Raw genomic sequence first — 16,432 nt, 5'->3', positions numbered from 1 at the left:
TAAAAACTACTAAGGCTAGAAGGCCGCAAATTTATATGTTGATTATCCACCCCCCCAATCATCAAACATAGCAAATTGCAGCCCTCTAGCCTCATTAGTTTTTATTTTACTTAAGGTTAAAGTTAGCCTTGATCGTGCGTCTGGCAACGCTGTCGGACAGGCCACCACCGGGCCGTGGTTAAAGTTTCATGGGCAGCGGCTCATACAGAATTATACCGAGACCACCGAAAAATATATCTATTTTCGGTGGCCTTGATTTTACGCTGTACAGAAAATTCGATTGCGCCGAAGAAACTTCGGCGCACCTTTTACTTGTTTATTATTGTACCGTTGCAGTCAACGGTACTTGTTGGTTTGGATAAGATTTTTGGTGAACCTGGTTCTGTCCATCAAATTTTTGACTGAAGGGGTTTCAGCAACCTTTCAAGCTTTGCTGTACTGGACGCAGACTGTTTGTTTAAAAGGAACCATTTACAGACCGACTGACGGGGTCGCTCGCCAGAGGCTCTAATTCAGGTCTAGTTTTAGCAAATGCTCTTATGTGCCATTTGGTGGAACGTCTCTTTGATGGGTGTCAACCAACGTCTCGTCCTTTTTATTACAAAAAGGGGTTGCTGCTGAGCAGTTTTTAGAATTTGCCCTCAATTTCCAATCTCATATTAAGTTTACTATTGAACACGAAAACAACAACTGCCTTTTTTTAGTTTTTGAATAACCATATCTGACCAACATTTTTCATCTTCCGTATCCCGCAAAGAAACGTTAGCTCTAAATTTACAGTGCCTCGGATTTTTTTATTTGAAATTTACAGCGTTTTTACTGTATTGCGTAGAGGCTTTTCCCTTTCCTTCAGTTGGATTCATTTTCTCAATGTCGTGGAAAGTCTTAGAAAGTACATTTACGAAATTTGTCTTCCAAAACTTTTATTCAATAAATACCTCGGGTAATTTTTGAATGATAAGCTTCAACCTGCAATTCCAATTCCTCATGTACCAAAACTTAATTTTAATGTACGGTACCCGTATGCTTCTGCATCAAAAGCTTTCGGGTAAGGTAGTGGAGTGTCACTGCGGTTGATAGATACCTCTGTCTCAGAGATACATCTATCAACCGCAGTGACACTCCACTTTCTTACCCGAAAGGATGAATTGGAATTGCAGGTTGAAGCTTATCATTCATAAATTACCCGAGGTATTTATTGAATAAAAGTTTTGGAAGACAAATTCCTTTGTGTCAAGAAAGACACAAAGGACTGGATTTCGTAATCTACGATGCCACTTGTGAATACAATGAGCAAACAGTAATGTTCTAACTATCCAATATTACACATAATTCCCAGATGACTGTCGTCATTGTTTCGGCAATGGAAATCAATAAGCGCTGTTATCTGTGTTTTCAATCTGGGAATAACTGGGGCATTGTGAGTTAATGTACGAAGGATAAGGAACAGCTCTACGGCACAATGCCCAACTCATTAGAAATAGTTCCTGCTAATGTTGACATAAACTATAGGTTGCAGTTAGCAAATACGTTTTGGCCAAAAACTGTGTACGTGTGATCGGAAGTTTTATCATTTTTTTTTCTTTTACTTTTAAGTTTCAGCTCTCTATGACCCAGAAATGAAGACTAATGTTAATTATGTACTTTCAGGATAAAGATTTAGCTACGGAATAAATTAAAGGGAGTAAATCAAAATGTTACTCGAATTTTATTATCAAAATATCAGTAGACTGCTCTCAGTATCTGATCTAAGAAATCGTTACTTTGTATTCTTCGCCCTAAGCTGAATGATTTGAAATTTTTATTCTCCGGTTTCGCGGTTGAATTCGTATTTCCCAGTTTTCCCTCCTCGAATTATATTTTTTAGACAGGAAAATTAATTTTAGCATCCGCTTTCTTTATGCTTTGAGTGATACTTCTCCACATTACCATGATTAATGTTAAAAGTTCTTTGCAGCGTGCTTTCGGCCCCTAGCTGCACCCCCTTTCGTTCCTATTACTGTACCTCCTTCCATATTCTCTTTCTTCCATCTTACTTTCCACCCTCTCCTAACAATTGATTCATACTGCAGCTGCGAGGTTTTCCTCCTGTTACACCTTTCAAACCTTTTACTGTCCATTTCCGTTTCAGCGCTGAATGACATCACAGGTCCCAGTGCTTGGCCTTTGGCCTAAATTCTATATCCAGTTCACTTCACTTTCACGAAGTGCAGTCATATTTTTCTAGGTAACGTTAGGTCAAGAAGGTATTGACAATAATGATTCTCCGATCTGGTCACATAACCGATTTTCTTTTTCTCAGACGCCGTTATACTTTACGCTACTAATTAAAAAAAAAAAAAAACCGTGATAAAAGACTGTGATATTGATTGGTTTGTGGAATTCATTAGACTGTTTTTCTGTGAAAACATCAGTGTGGAATAAAACTATTGATTGGTTTGTTGAATTCATTAGACTGTTTTTTTGTGAAAACATCAGTGTGGAATAAAACTATTGATTGGTTTGTGGAATTCATTAGACTGTTTTTTTGTGAAAACATCAGTGTGGAATAAAACTATTGATTGGTTTGTGGAATTCATTAGACTGTTTTTCTGTGAAAACATCAGTGTGGAATAAAACTATTGATTGGTTTGTTGAATTCATTAGACTGTTTTTTTGTGAAAACATCAGTGTGGAATAAAACTATTGATTGGTTTGTGGAATTCATTAGACTGTTTTTCTGTGAAAACATCAGTGTGGAATAAAACTATTGATTGGTTATAACACCAAAACTAATGAAAATGGTGCCAATAAGTGTGTCTTATACTAAAAAATGTAGTTTTTTTAGGTTTAGGGAAGCGCTCCTTTCCTCCCTCAATACAATACCAAAGAAATTTGCTCTGTTCTTGAACTTATTCCGTCATGCGCATATCCATAGTCAATACTGTCTATTTTTTTTATAGCTACTTGAGAAATATACAATTCATGAAAAGATTGTAATTTTGGGAAAAATGTTCAGGATTTCTTATTTTCTTTTTGCAAAGTATATTTCAAAAAGGTATGAATGGCATTGTATGGAAAATATCCTTCAATTACCTACCTTCTCTTATGTAAATTAAATGCTTTCATTTTATGTTGTTTGTTTGGCTGGCCATTTTCTAGTATATATGTATATAAAACGAATATATATATATATATATATATATATATATATATATATATATATATATATATATATATATATATTCGTATATTTAAGAAAATATCGTGTCTTTTATAGAATAGTTAGATTACTTCCTTTAACAAAATCTGAATCCGCATTCGTCTAAACGTAGCTTGTCATCAGATGATCTTTCATATGTTAATTTTGTACACCAAGAACAGTATATTCCTTTACACGTCATGAATAAACCACTAAATAACCTTCCCTTCAGAACTAATTTCAGCTGTAATGCTATACCAGCCATTTTAAGATAGAATATGTTATATTCCACCTTATTATGCAAGCTATTAGGAATAAGGAACACCTCCAAAAGTAGCATGACCCCTCTATATAAAGTAAGTATGTCTCCATTAAGAATACTATGACGATACTTTATGATCGAAAGGGAGAAGAATGTGCCTCTGTCAGAAAAGTCACTTAAATATCTCGAAGATTGGGGGAGCTTTTTTTTCAAAGCGATACCGCTCCATTCTCGGCTCTGAGAGGGTCGTCCAGCTTCTCCTAAAATTGCCATAAACTCCAGTACTACCTAATCATGGTTCTTTCCGTTAATTGATGGCGTCATAAGTATCTTTCTTACGCGTTCTATATAAATCTATTGATATAGAAGATTATTTCAAAAGTATCTTAAACTTCGTCGAATTCTCTTTGTCAGTCATTGCTGTCCGTATGAAGGCAGATTAGTCCACGAACTGTACGGTAATGACCGAGTTCGTATTTTGAGTATTTTGTGCAGCATAGACATTTAGGACGCATTTTGTGTTCAGTGACTAGGCATTTTTCAACTAAACGGATCAGCTAGCAAGACATAATCCTGAATTTTGGGCAACGGAAAATCCATATTTGGTGCAGGAAACGAAGCTCTGTGTGGGCTGGTACTTTGAGAGATCTGATATTGGGTCAGTACTTCTTCTTGCATTGTTACCCGTGAACCAGGCCTTCATATGTTAAGAGATTCCCCGTTCTTTGACTAAATGACCTGCTATTAGGAAATCAGAGGCACTGAGGCTCCACCTCACCCCCATAGGTTTTTAAACAAAATAGTTACGTGGAAATGGACTGGTTAGCTTGTCATAATTGAACAAATATTCAGATCTCCACATCGTAGTCCTCAGGAATTTTTTTATTGGAACATCTTAAGCCAAGAATAGAGGAAGGCTGGGTTGTGAATAGCGGATCATTCGTAAATGTTGGGCGGAATGAAAGGAAACTTAGAAAGTACAGGATACGTGGCTTGGTAGAGGTACGAGATTGTGTGGGACGTAATATTCAGGAAGAGCACAATGCGAACAAAATCTGGGCAACCGGCACTGTGCGCAAAGCGAGTTTAACGTGCTGTTCATGTGTCTTCTGCGTCAGTTCATATAGTGACTGATATTGTAAAAGCTTTTTACGCAAAAGGTTCATCGTTGGTATGATAAGTGAATAGTAAATGCGACATTGTTCTTCAGAAATATATATAAATACAGTATATATATATATACATATATATATATATATATATATATATATATATATATATATATATATATATATATACATACATACATATATATATTACATATATTAAATATCTATATATATATATATATATATATATATATATATATATATATATATATATATATATATATATATATATATATATATATATATATATATATATATATATATATATATATATATATATATATATATATATATATATATATATATATATATATATATATATATATATATATATATATATATATATAGATAAATAGGTAAAGACTGCATGCGGCAGTGGTCTTGACAAATTATATGTATATATATATATATATATATATATATATATATATATATATATATATATATATATATATATATATATATATAGATAGATAGATAGATAGATAAAATAGGTAAAGACTGCATGCGGCAGTGAAAAATTTATAATATATATATAATATATATATATATATATATATATATATATATATATATATATATATATATATATATATATATATATATATATATATATATATATATATATATATATATATATATATATATATATATATATATATATATATATATAGATAGATAGATAGATAGATAGATAAAATAGGTAAAGACTGCATGCGGCAGTGTTTTTGACAAATTATAATATATATATATATATATAGATATATATATATATATATATATATATATATATATATATATATATATATATATATATAATATAAACTAATCAACACATAAGTTCGTGTTTCACAGAAATAAATTTGACTCGCATCGGAATCGAACACTGGTCACTCAAATGAAAAACCCAGTGCGCTACCAACTGACCCATACTGGTCACTTCATGGGTAGGCTGCTGCCTAACATACCAACGAGTTTTACCAAAATTCCCGACCTACGAGTGGGTGAGTTGGTAGCTCCCTGGTATTTCATTTGAGTGACCTGGGCTAGATCCGGGTGTGAGGTACAAATTTATTTTTTGTGAAACATACGCTCATGTGTTAATTAGTTTCATCATATTCACGCTGAAGAGGCAATTCGAATGAAGTATTCCCAATTGGGTCGGGAAAACTCGCTGGTATGTTAGGCGGCAGCATACCCAGGGATTGGTGGGTTAGTTGGTAGTGCCTTTGCCTTTCAGGTGAGTGACTGGGTTTCGATCCTGATGTGAGTTAGAAATGTGAAATGTGTATATATATATATTTTATATATATATATATATATATATATATATATATATATATATATATATATATATATAATTTATATTATATGTATACATATATATATATATATATAATTTATATATATTATATATATACATATATATATATATATATATATATAATTTATATATATATTATATATATTTGTAAGGTTTTTTATTATTTCTCTTTACGTCCTTCGTTATATGTTTGCATAGATTTTAGTCTTTCTCTTCTTACCTTGGTTTCTTTCGAGGTGTCCTTCAGATGCTTCATGGATGATGTGCTATCTTTGTATATTTATTCCTTTTAAATATTGATATCTCTCAGAAAGGCGTATAGAGACGAGATCGGTAATTTCTTCACTTTAATTAGTACTTAATATTATAAAGATCAGTACAAAATTAACAAGTTACAATGATAGAAACGAATCACTCTTGAATCAGTCTATATGGGGAACACGGAAGCGATTGGGAGAAGTACTCTCCCTTGAAGGACACAGTTCTGACTCTTGTTTTGCTTGGCTTCAATCGCGAGGCCATTATTTCCCATTTTTACGACTGTTTTTATGGCTTAAACACGATATACTGCAATGTAAACATCTCGCGTATTGATAACACGACACAACAGCATTTGGCCATTATCACTGTGTTCTTTGCCTCTCTCTTTACTCTTATTTCTCTCTCCTTCTCTCCTAACTTTTTCTCTTCTATCTCTCTCTCTCTCTCTCTCTCTCTCTCTCTCTCTTTTCTATTTAATTTCCCTATCTATTCTACACCACAACATCACTCGGTCACGCTACCTCACACTGTCCTCAGTGTGACAAAAAGAATATATTTCAATGGATGATTGCAAAATCACAAACAAAATAAAGTATTTATATGATTGCCCATCAAGTCAATTCTCAAAAAATATTTAAATTGCACAAACTGTGTCAATGCACTAATGCAAAAAAATCAATTAAGAATATATGGGAGAAAATTCACATACATTACATCATGAATCAAAAGAGATACATATACATACATATATATACATATAATGAATTGTTATACTGTAAAATGGTTAATTGTTTTAACACACAATGCCAATAATAATACATAAAGAATTCAGCAGCAAATTATGTGTATAAGATCATTTTACTCTTCATTGGTCCTCTTTATTTCTGTTATAATCTGCTCAACATTTGAAATTACCACACGTTTGACCAAAATTGCAAACACTATTATTACAATAATGATTATGACCAAATTGAACAGAGACAGAATTGGTGAAACATTTTCTTTGTAATAGAAAAATTCATCTACTAAAGCCAACTCATTTATTTGTTTTAACTCTGAGACAGTTTAAATTCTTTAACTTCACTAGAGTAGTTCATGTAGGGCTTATTTTTATGGATTGTGATTTCTGTGAAGACATGAGGTTCATAATATAATTTATTAGGAATAACTAACTTGCAAGTCTTATCAAAAGCATGGACATTATTGAAATTAATTTCAGTACTTACATTATGGCAATTAATAGTTGCTGTTACTGAACTTAGTGAAAACACAAAAACTGACTGTTCTACTATAATGGAAACAAAATCATGTTTGGATAATTGTGTACACAGTACTGTCTCTTGATTCTTGTTTTCAATTATTTCTTGAACACAAGGATAGGCATTAGTAGTTTCATACAGGTTGTCAAGGTTGCAAATATACTCTTTATCTTTCAAAAGTATACAATCTCTTAATTGAGCATCAGTAATAAATGACATCATTAGTCCATGTTCTTCTAATGCAAAATTGATGTGGTTGACATTTGAGATAATTACGTTTTCCTTTATCAACATGGGAAAAGGATGTATGGACATCAGTACATCTGCCTCTTTTTGATTAAAAGGTAGAATTAGAAGGATCTTATTCTTAACTACCTTGGTGGTTATCAAATTATAATAGACCATTATATCCTTTACCATAGGGGTATAATGTCCTTCTACCAAAAATCACTAATTATGCCCTCTAATTCTCTTGGGTTTATTAATGTTGGACTTAATATTCCTTTATAGGCTAACAAAATGGCATTTAATAGATCTTTATGGTCTTGCAATACAATTCTAACATTGTTCATAAAATGTACTTAAATGTTGTTCATCTGTTATTATCTTAATCTCTTTGGTAATATTTGTGTTCACTTGATTAATAAATTCCTTTATTTTTTCAATTCATTACTGTTTAAGTTTTGAGAGCTTATAATCTTATTTAACACAATGCCTCTTGTTGCTGCCCATTTCTCCAGTTTGTCTATACGGGCACTTTCTTTTTCTACATTAGAGTCTGTCGCGACTCCAAATAATTGATTAAGTGCTGTTCCTATAAAAGGTAAGAGGATCGTTTGGATCTTGTATTTAACACACTTCCTATGTCATTATCTAGTTTTTCCAACAATGGTAAAACACTGTTATTTTCACTTTTCCTAATTAATGATTTTAATTCCCTTTGGACATCTTTCAATGTCATTTCATTGATAAGCACTGATGTAATGTCAATACCCACTATGCCCAAGTCCTTTATTAATTTCACAGATCCCTTTTTCTCTAGTAGTGCACCCTTCCGGATCACCACCTCAGATGACACACATAAAGAAGTGTTATGATAACCAAGAAGAACCGCATGTTTGTATCTGTAAGAATAAGCCTTATCAGATATTCTGTATACATGAGGCATTTTAATGCCTACACATTGTTTATATCTAATAGTTCAACACTTTACATAAATTTATCTTTTCTTAAATTGTATTTGTTATTTATTGGTTCCTGTTCAACTTCTTTCAATAATTCAACTATTCTCTTATTGACCAAGAGTCTGTTTTTATTACCTTTACATGATTGGTATGAACAATTCTTTCCTTTAGATCACTCTCACTTATGATCTTTAGCTTATTTAACTTCAACACTTCTAATACCCTGTAAGGACCTTGGAACTTTGCGGATACTTTTACATTAGGACCTTCTGGAACATGATTCTGAACATATACCTGAGCACCTACTACAATTTTCGGTTTAGCTGTATTTTTGTCATAGTACTTTGCTTGGACACTCTGAGCTTCCTTAAGTCTAGTCCTCGTCTGTTTGATCGTTTCATATGTACGTCTAGTTTTCCAGGCAATATAGTCATCGTAGTTATAAGTATGTCGGGGTGGTGTTGCATCATCTAGTAACGTATTTGGTAGTCTCTTCTCGTATCCGTATAACAAGTAGTGTGGTGATTCTCCTACTGTCTCATTTACAGTATTGTTTATAGTAAACTGTACGTCTTCCAAAGCTAAATCCCAGTCTTCTGTATTAGGTTTAACTAAAGTTTTCAGGATATCCTTTATCTTACGATTCGTTCTTTCTACTGCTCCATTTGAACTTGGTTTATATGCTGTGATTTGACATTTATTTATCTCATAAAATTCACATAATTTTCTTAAAAGTTCACTAGTAAATTCTGCTGCGTTATCAGAAAGAAGAACTTGGGGACATGAATGTCTCGTAATAATTCTAGATTTAAGAGCTTCTGCTACTGTAATTGCATCTCTATTTCTTACTGGTACAATCTCTACATATCTTGTTAGATAGTCTAAAAGACTAATATTTGTTTATTCCCCTAACAGTTGTAGGAAATGGACCTAAAAAGTCCATAGATACGACCTGAAATGGATTCAACTCTGATGGGTATTTTTCAAGTGGAGCTTTTGGATTTACGTTACCTTTATGTCGATTACAAACTACACAATTTTGTACAAAGTTCTTGGCATCCTCACTACAATGGGGCCAAAAATAGTTTCTGGTTAGGATTCTAGTTGTCTTTTTGATTCCTGGATGTCCTGCTAACTTGTATGAGTGTGTTAGTTCTAAAACTTCTCTGATTAGTGTTTTCGGGATGTATAGTCGAGAATAACCATTCTTCTCTGTTGGTCTTTTATACAATAATCCATTGATTAAAACAAAATCAGGTTTTAAAGATTCATCTGTCATTAGTTGTCCTATTATATGCCTGATTTCTGTATCCATTCCTTGCTGTATTTGTACTCTTTCCAAATCTAAATCTACCACTTGACAGCTAAAACAAAAAGTATTAGTGGTAATACATTTCTCTGTTTCTTCTTGGGCTCTGGATAATGCATCTGCTAGTGTATTAAATTTTCCTGGGATATACTCGTATCTGAATTCTGGTGCAAATTCTAACACACTAATGAACCATCTATTGAACTTCATGTTATTTGTAAAAGTTCTCTTCTTAAACAAATCACAAATTGGTTTGTGATCAGTAAGTACATTGACTTTATGTCCTAAAATTATGTGTCTAAATTTCCTTAGACCCCAGTATAATGCTAAACATTCTCTTTCTATTGTGCTATAATTTTTCTCTGCAGCATTCAAAACTCTACTGGCATAATATACTGCTCTCATTCTTGTTTTGTCCTTTTGTAATAATACAGCCCCTAGCCCGGTACTTGATGCATCACAGGCTAAGTAAAAGTCCTTCGAGAAATCTGGGTAGACTAGTACAGGATTCCTGGTCATTTTACTCTTTAGTGTTTGGAAAGCTGTCTCTTGTTCTTTATTCCATTCATATTTGACATCTTTCTTTGTTAATTCTGTTAATGGTTTGGCTATTGTAGCAAAGCCTTTAATGAAAGGTCTATAGTAGCCTACCATTCCTAGGAATCTTCTCAATGCTTTCAAATTGGTAGGAGCTGAATATTCAACTATTGCTTTTATCTTGCCTGCTTGCATTCGCAGACCATCTTCACTAATTACATGTCCTAAGTATTCCAAAGATTTCATTAAGAATTGACATTTCTTTAATTTGATTTTTAATCCTGCTCTTCTTAATCTTTCCAAGACTATTTCTAATGTTTTGAGGTGACTTTCTAAATCTTTGCTAAAAATGATAACATCATCTAAGTAAACTGCAACATTTTCTATATCCCCTAATATTTGAAGCATTAATCTAACAAACGTTAAAGGAGCCGAAGTGAGTCCAAATGGCATGACTTCAAATTGCAAGTGTTCCTTGTGTGTGCTGAAGGCTGTGAATGGTTTCGACTCTTCGTCTAAAGGTACTTGCCAGTATCCACTAAGTAAATCTAAAGATGAAAATATCCTTGCACCTCCTAACTGAGCTAACATATCTTGAATCACTGGCATTGGCATTCTATCGGGGATGGTGTTGGAATTTAACTTTCTATAGTCTATCACAAGTCTCCAATTTCCATCTTTCTTTGGAACAAGTAGTAATGGAGAATTATATGCAGATTTAGAAGGAATGACTACCCCATCTTTCTTCATTTCTTCTATCAAATTATCAACTATGGGTCTTTGGCTTATTGGTAATCTGTAATTAGGAATAAAGAATGGTTTTGTTCCATCATCTAATACAATTTTATGCCTTAGGACATTTGTTCTACCTAATTTATCTCCTTCTATTGCTATTACATCTCTGTATTTTTCTAATACTTGAATTAATCTATCTTTGTTTTCTGGAAAATCTGTTTTATTCACTTCTTTGCTTAATTCAGATGTTTGACCAGTTACAGAGAAAAATGCTTCTTCTTCTAATGTTAGTAATGGATTGTTAATAGGTATTCCTTTACAAAAGATAATGCCTGCATAAAGTGTTAGTTTGTTATCTGAGTAGTTCTGGACATAAACTTCACAAGTATCACCCTTCATGTGGACTAAAGAATTATCCATTCTGACAAATTCTGGTAACTCTTCATTTAGTAAAAGAACATCTTTAACTCCTATCTCTTCTTTTCCCCTTAGATGTATTTTTGTTAAACACTTTGGATGCAAAATTACCTGTCTGTTTAGTATTAATTGTACTTTATTATCATCAGCAGTGCTTACACAACATACTTCCTCATCTTTTGTTTCTGCAAAGTAACAATGTTCTGCATCTATACTAGTTTCTTCAGTTACTGCTATTATATCATTTATATCTACTTTATTTATTTTGTTTAACAACAGTACCTCATTTACTAATTTCCCTTCATTATCATAGCTGATTACTACATTGCTATAATGTTCTGTATTTATCTCTGCATAATTATCCTCATAAATGTCTTGTTCCTCGTCATATTCAGAACACTGGAGATCACCTTTATTTATTTCTGGGTCACTTCTTTTGTTGGAGGGTATAATTTCTGGATGTGCACATCTTAACTTTCTAGTCTGTAATTGTGGAAATTCCTCCTTTCCGTTACCATTCATTTTAATTTGATTATTCTCTTGATGATAGGTTATTTTCTGTATATCTTTGTCGCTTGTTGAAGTCGTCTCAGACAAATTGATCAGATTTGGGTGGAACTTTTCTTCTTCAAGCGTAAAGCATACGCTCTCTTTATTATCTTGTGTAAGGTTAATTCTTCCTTCTCGGCAATTCAGTATAATTCCACATTTCTTCATTAATTTATATGAGAACAACACCTGTGCGGGAAAGAACCTGTCTTCTAGAACTATAAAACTTTGAACAGTTTTATGTGACGAAAGGTCTATTTCTAAGTTCGCATTGCCTAAACTTTTATCTGTTTACCCGCTACTCCTTTTATTATCTTGCTTTGACCCTGAATTAGCGTTTCTTTAACGCCTAAGTAACTTGTTAATGTGTGTTTATCTATTATGCTTACAGTACTACCTGAATCCATAAGGACAGTACATAATTTATTCTGTATTGGAATTTTAATGATAGGTAAATCCTTTCTGATTATTTCTTCTTCATCCATGGAAAATACAACTTCTTTTACTCTGCAATATGGATAGTGCGGATGAACCTTCACTTCTCCTATTTGCTAATTCTTCTCTTAATTTATCTTCTTGAAGGGACTTTCTTGTGGTATTCTGTGTAGGGATAAATTGTCATTGATTTGAATACTTATTTGATGTTGAGCGGTTACTACTTAATTCAACTATTTCTTTATTTCCTTCTTGTGTTTTAAACCAGCAATTCTTTGTTAAATATCCTATTTTCTTACAAACCGTGCAGATTCTAGGTTTTCTACACTCATTTGTAAAATGATTTGTATACCCGCAGTTTTCGCAGGCTGTCTTGGGTCTCGCCCCTTGAGCGGAATAGTTCACTTGGGTTGAAGTGTTTGTGTTTGAGTTGTGACCATATCTATAAGGTTTGTGTGGTCCACTCTTTGCTAGATTGTTTCTTCCCCTTTGATCTGGATTCCATTTTCTTTTAGTATTTTGGGCATATTTCCCTTGGAAGGTATTTGGTCTATTTCCTGCTTGTCTGGAATTATCATAGAATTTATTATTCAGTTTAAAATTAGGATTATTATTTCTGACTTTCCTTTCATTTTGTGCTTCTGTTGTTCCCACGAATTCCTTGGATAGATTTATCTCTTTCCTTTGGATTTCTTCTCTCATTGTCTTCAATGTTTGAAGGCTTGTTTTTCTGGGATCAAGTTTTATTTTTCTGAAAGCTTTCTTTTCCTCTTCTCCAAGAATATTATATATGGTTCCAAATGACACGTAATTTAATACATGCCGTAGCTCAACTAATTTCTGGGCACTAGCCCCAAACTGATCCTTGTCTCCTATAGTAATACCTGTCTTCTCTAAATCTTCGCTTATTTTCTCTATTGCATTCTCCACGCTTGCGTACAAATTAGCAATTGTTTTATATTGTGGGTTAAGAAATCTAGTTAGGTTATATAAACCGTCAGTCTGATTTACTGGTTCCCAGAGTGATAAACAAATTTCTTTAAATTCTATATAGTTATTAAGTTTGCTAAAACTTGTGGAATTCAAAGTTTTATGTGCGTCTCCATGTTCTGAGCTGACGAGCAACAAGGCTTCATTTATCTTAGCTCTTTCATCTGTTATTCCCCCTGAAATTATACGACTATCTGCATCTGCTAGCCAATGATTTACAGTATAGGCTTCGAGTCTGCTTTTGTCAGGATTGGAATCATCCACCTGTCCACAGAAGCGTGTGGCGGTTGTTATGACGGCCGCCTGGTTCATATTAAAAATTGTAATGTGCGAGTATTATTAGTATTATTAGTATTGTTACTATTATTATTATTGTTAGTAGTATTAGAATGATTAACACTATTTTGGTTCTGGTTATTTGTGTTATTATTGTTAGTATTTCCTTGCACTACAGCGGAGTGGGAATTTAGTCTTGAAATTCGACTTCGTCTAATTGTCGACGGTCTTAAATCGTAATGTGAATGTCTAACAGTGTTCAGTAGTTCATCAAATACTCGTTGCATGTCCACACACAAAAAAATTTTTCACTCAGAGTACATCAATCAAAAAAAAAAAATTTCGTTATATTGTACCAAGATTAAAAACAATTTGTCAAATTGTCACACAAAAAAAATTAAATTTATTGAGTTCAAGTGCACAATTAAAAACTTTTTCAATACTCAAAATAAATTCTTATATGAAATTGGGCATCATATCATCAAAATTCATTATAATAAGTACACAAAATTACATATATAACTTCTCAAATAATCATCACCAACCGAGTAAAAAATAGCTAATTCCCTATCTAAATTATTTACTAAATAATTAATTTATCATAGAGAGAGTAATGCTGGTATTTATGCAAAAGAATTTTATTCACTAGAGAGAGTTTTCTTAATTTTCAATCTTATAGCAAGATGCAAAAAAAAATATATCTTCACTTATTTATTAAGAGAGAGAGTGGACAGTAAATTCCTTACTGTGTTGTGTTGTTGATATCGTGATATCGCTAAATGTTGTTCATTCGGCGGTGAATGTTTCGCTGTCGGATCACTAGTGACGTCTGCGTTGTTTTTCCGCTGTGGTTTTCCGCTTTCGGAATCTTGTTGAAAGTTTGTACGTTGTTTTTCTTCAATCACTCGATGCAATGTCGCTAACACTGGGCTTATTATCGCTGTCGGCGTCTTGCTCAATTTGTTGACGGTAACAGTTCAAAATGTTTTTGGCTTCGGGACGCACTAAACTGTTTTATTCACACTCGACGTTCTTGTTGTAAGCTGCTATTCGCTGGAGTATTTTTATTTCTTCTGATATATTTTGTTCGTCGTCGTAAAAAAATCTAAGTTCGTTTTGTAGAATTTCGTTTCACTGTAACTTAAATAATTGCACTGATAATTTAATTAATGTTCGTTTGTTTCGTCTCGCCTTCTGGATCCACTTTAGCTGCCACCATTTGTAAGGTTTTTTATTATTTCTCTTTACGTCCTTCGTTATATGTTTGCATAGATTTTAGTCTTTCTCTTCTTACCTTGGTTTCTTTCGAGGTGTCCTTCAGATCGCTTCGCGGATGATGTGCTATCTTTGTATATTTATTCCTTTTAAATATTGATATCTCTCAGAAAGGCGTATAGAGACGAGATCGGTAATTTCTTCACTTTAATTAGTACTTAATATTATAAAGATCAGTACAAAATTAACAAGTTACAATGATAGAAACGAATCACTCTTGAATCAGTCTATATGGGGAACACGGAAGCGATTGGGAGAAGTACTCTCCCTTGAAGGACACAGTTCTGACTCTTGTTTTGCTTGGCTTCAATCAGGAAAATCGAGGCCATTATTTCCCATTTTTACGACTGTTTTTATGGCTTAAACACGATATACTGCAATGTAAACATCTCGCGTATTGATAACACGACACAACAGCATTTGGCCGTTATCACTGTGTTCTTTGCCTCTCTCTTTACTCTTATTTCTCTCTCCTTCTCTCTCCTAACTTTTTCTCTTTCTATCTCTCTCTCTCTCTCTCTCTCTCTCTCTCTTTTTTCTATTTAATTTCCCTATCTATTCTACACCACAACATATATATATATATATATATATATATATATATATATATATATATATATATATATATATATATATATATATATATATATATATATACTGTATATATATATATATATATATATATATATATATATATATATATATATGTGTGTGTGTGTTCATGAAGCTACAAATGTTGTTTAATATCAAATTCACGCTACCACGGGAATATCCCCGATGGGGAATGATCACCGAAGGGGAATTTATAAGTGATAAATGGATCGGTACTGCCCGGTCTCGATCCCACGACACAGTTTCCTTCCAGCAACTCCAGTCGACGGTCTACCCACTGAGCTTCGGTGATTATTCCCCATCGGGGATATTTCCGAGGTAGCGTGAATTTGATATTAAACAACATTTATAGCTTCATGAATGTATATAAATCACAGTGTGATAAAAGTTTCATATATATATATATATATATATATATATATATATATATATATATATATATATATATATATATATATATATATATATATATACATACAGTATTTATATGTGTGTATATGCTTGTGTTTGCGGTTTTGTCACAATTGTACTTCATTCGTAAATAGTCGATTATTATTAAACATTAACCAAATCCTTTGCGCATGTATGATTAAAAAAGAGAAACATGTTCAAGGAATAGGAAAGGCTTATTACTTGTATCATTTGAAATCATTAGCT

The sequence above is a fragment of the Macrobrachium rosenbergii genome, chromosome 8 (genome assembly GCF_040412425.1).
Source record: "Macrobrachium rosenbergii isolate ZJJX-2024 chromosome 8, ASM4041242v1, whole genome shotgun sequence".
Classification (NCBI taxonomy): domain Eukaryota; kingdom Metazoa; phylum Arthropoda; class Malacostraca; order Decapoda; family Palaemonidae; genus Macrobrachium; species Macrobrachium rosenbergii.
This window is presented reverse-complemented; position numbering follows the sequence as displayed.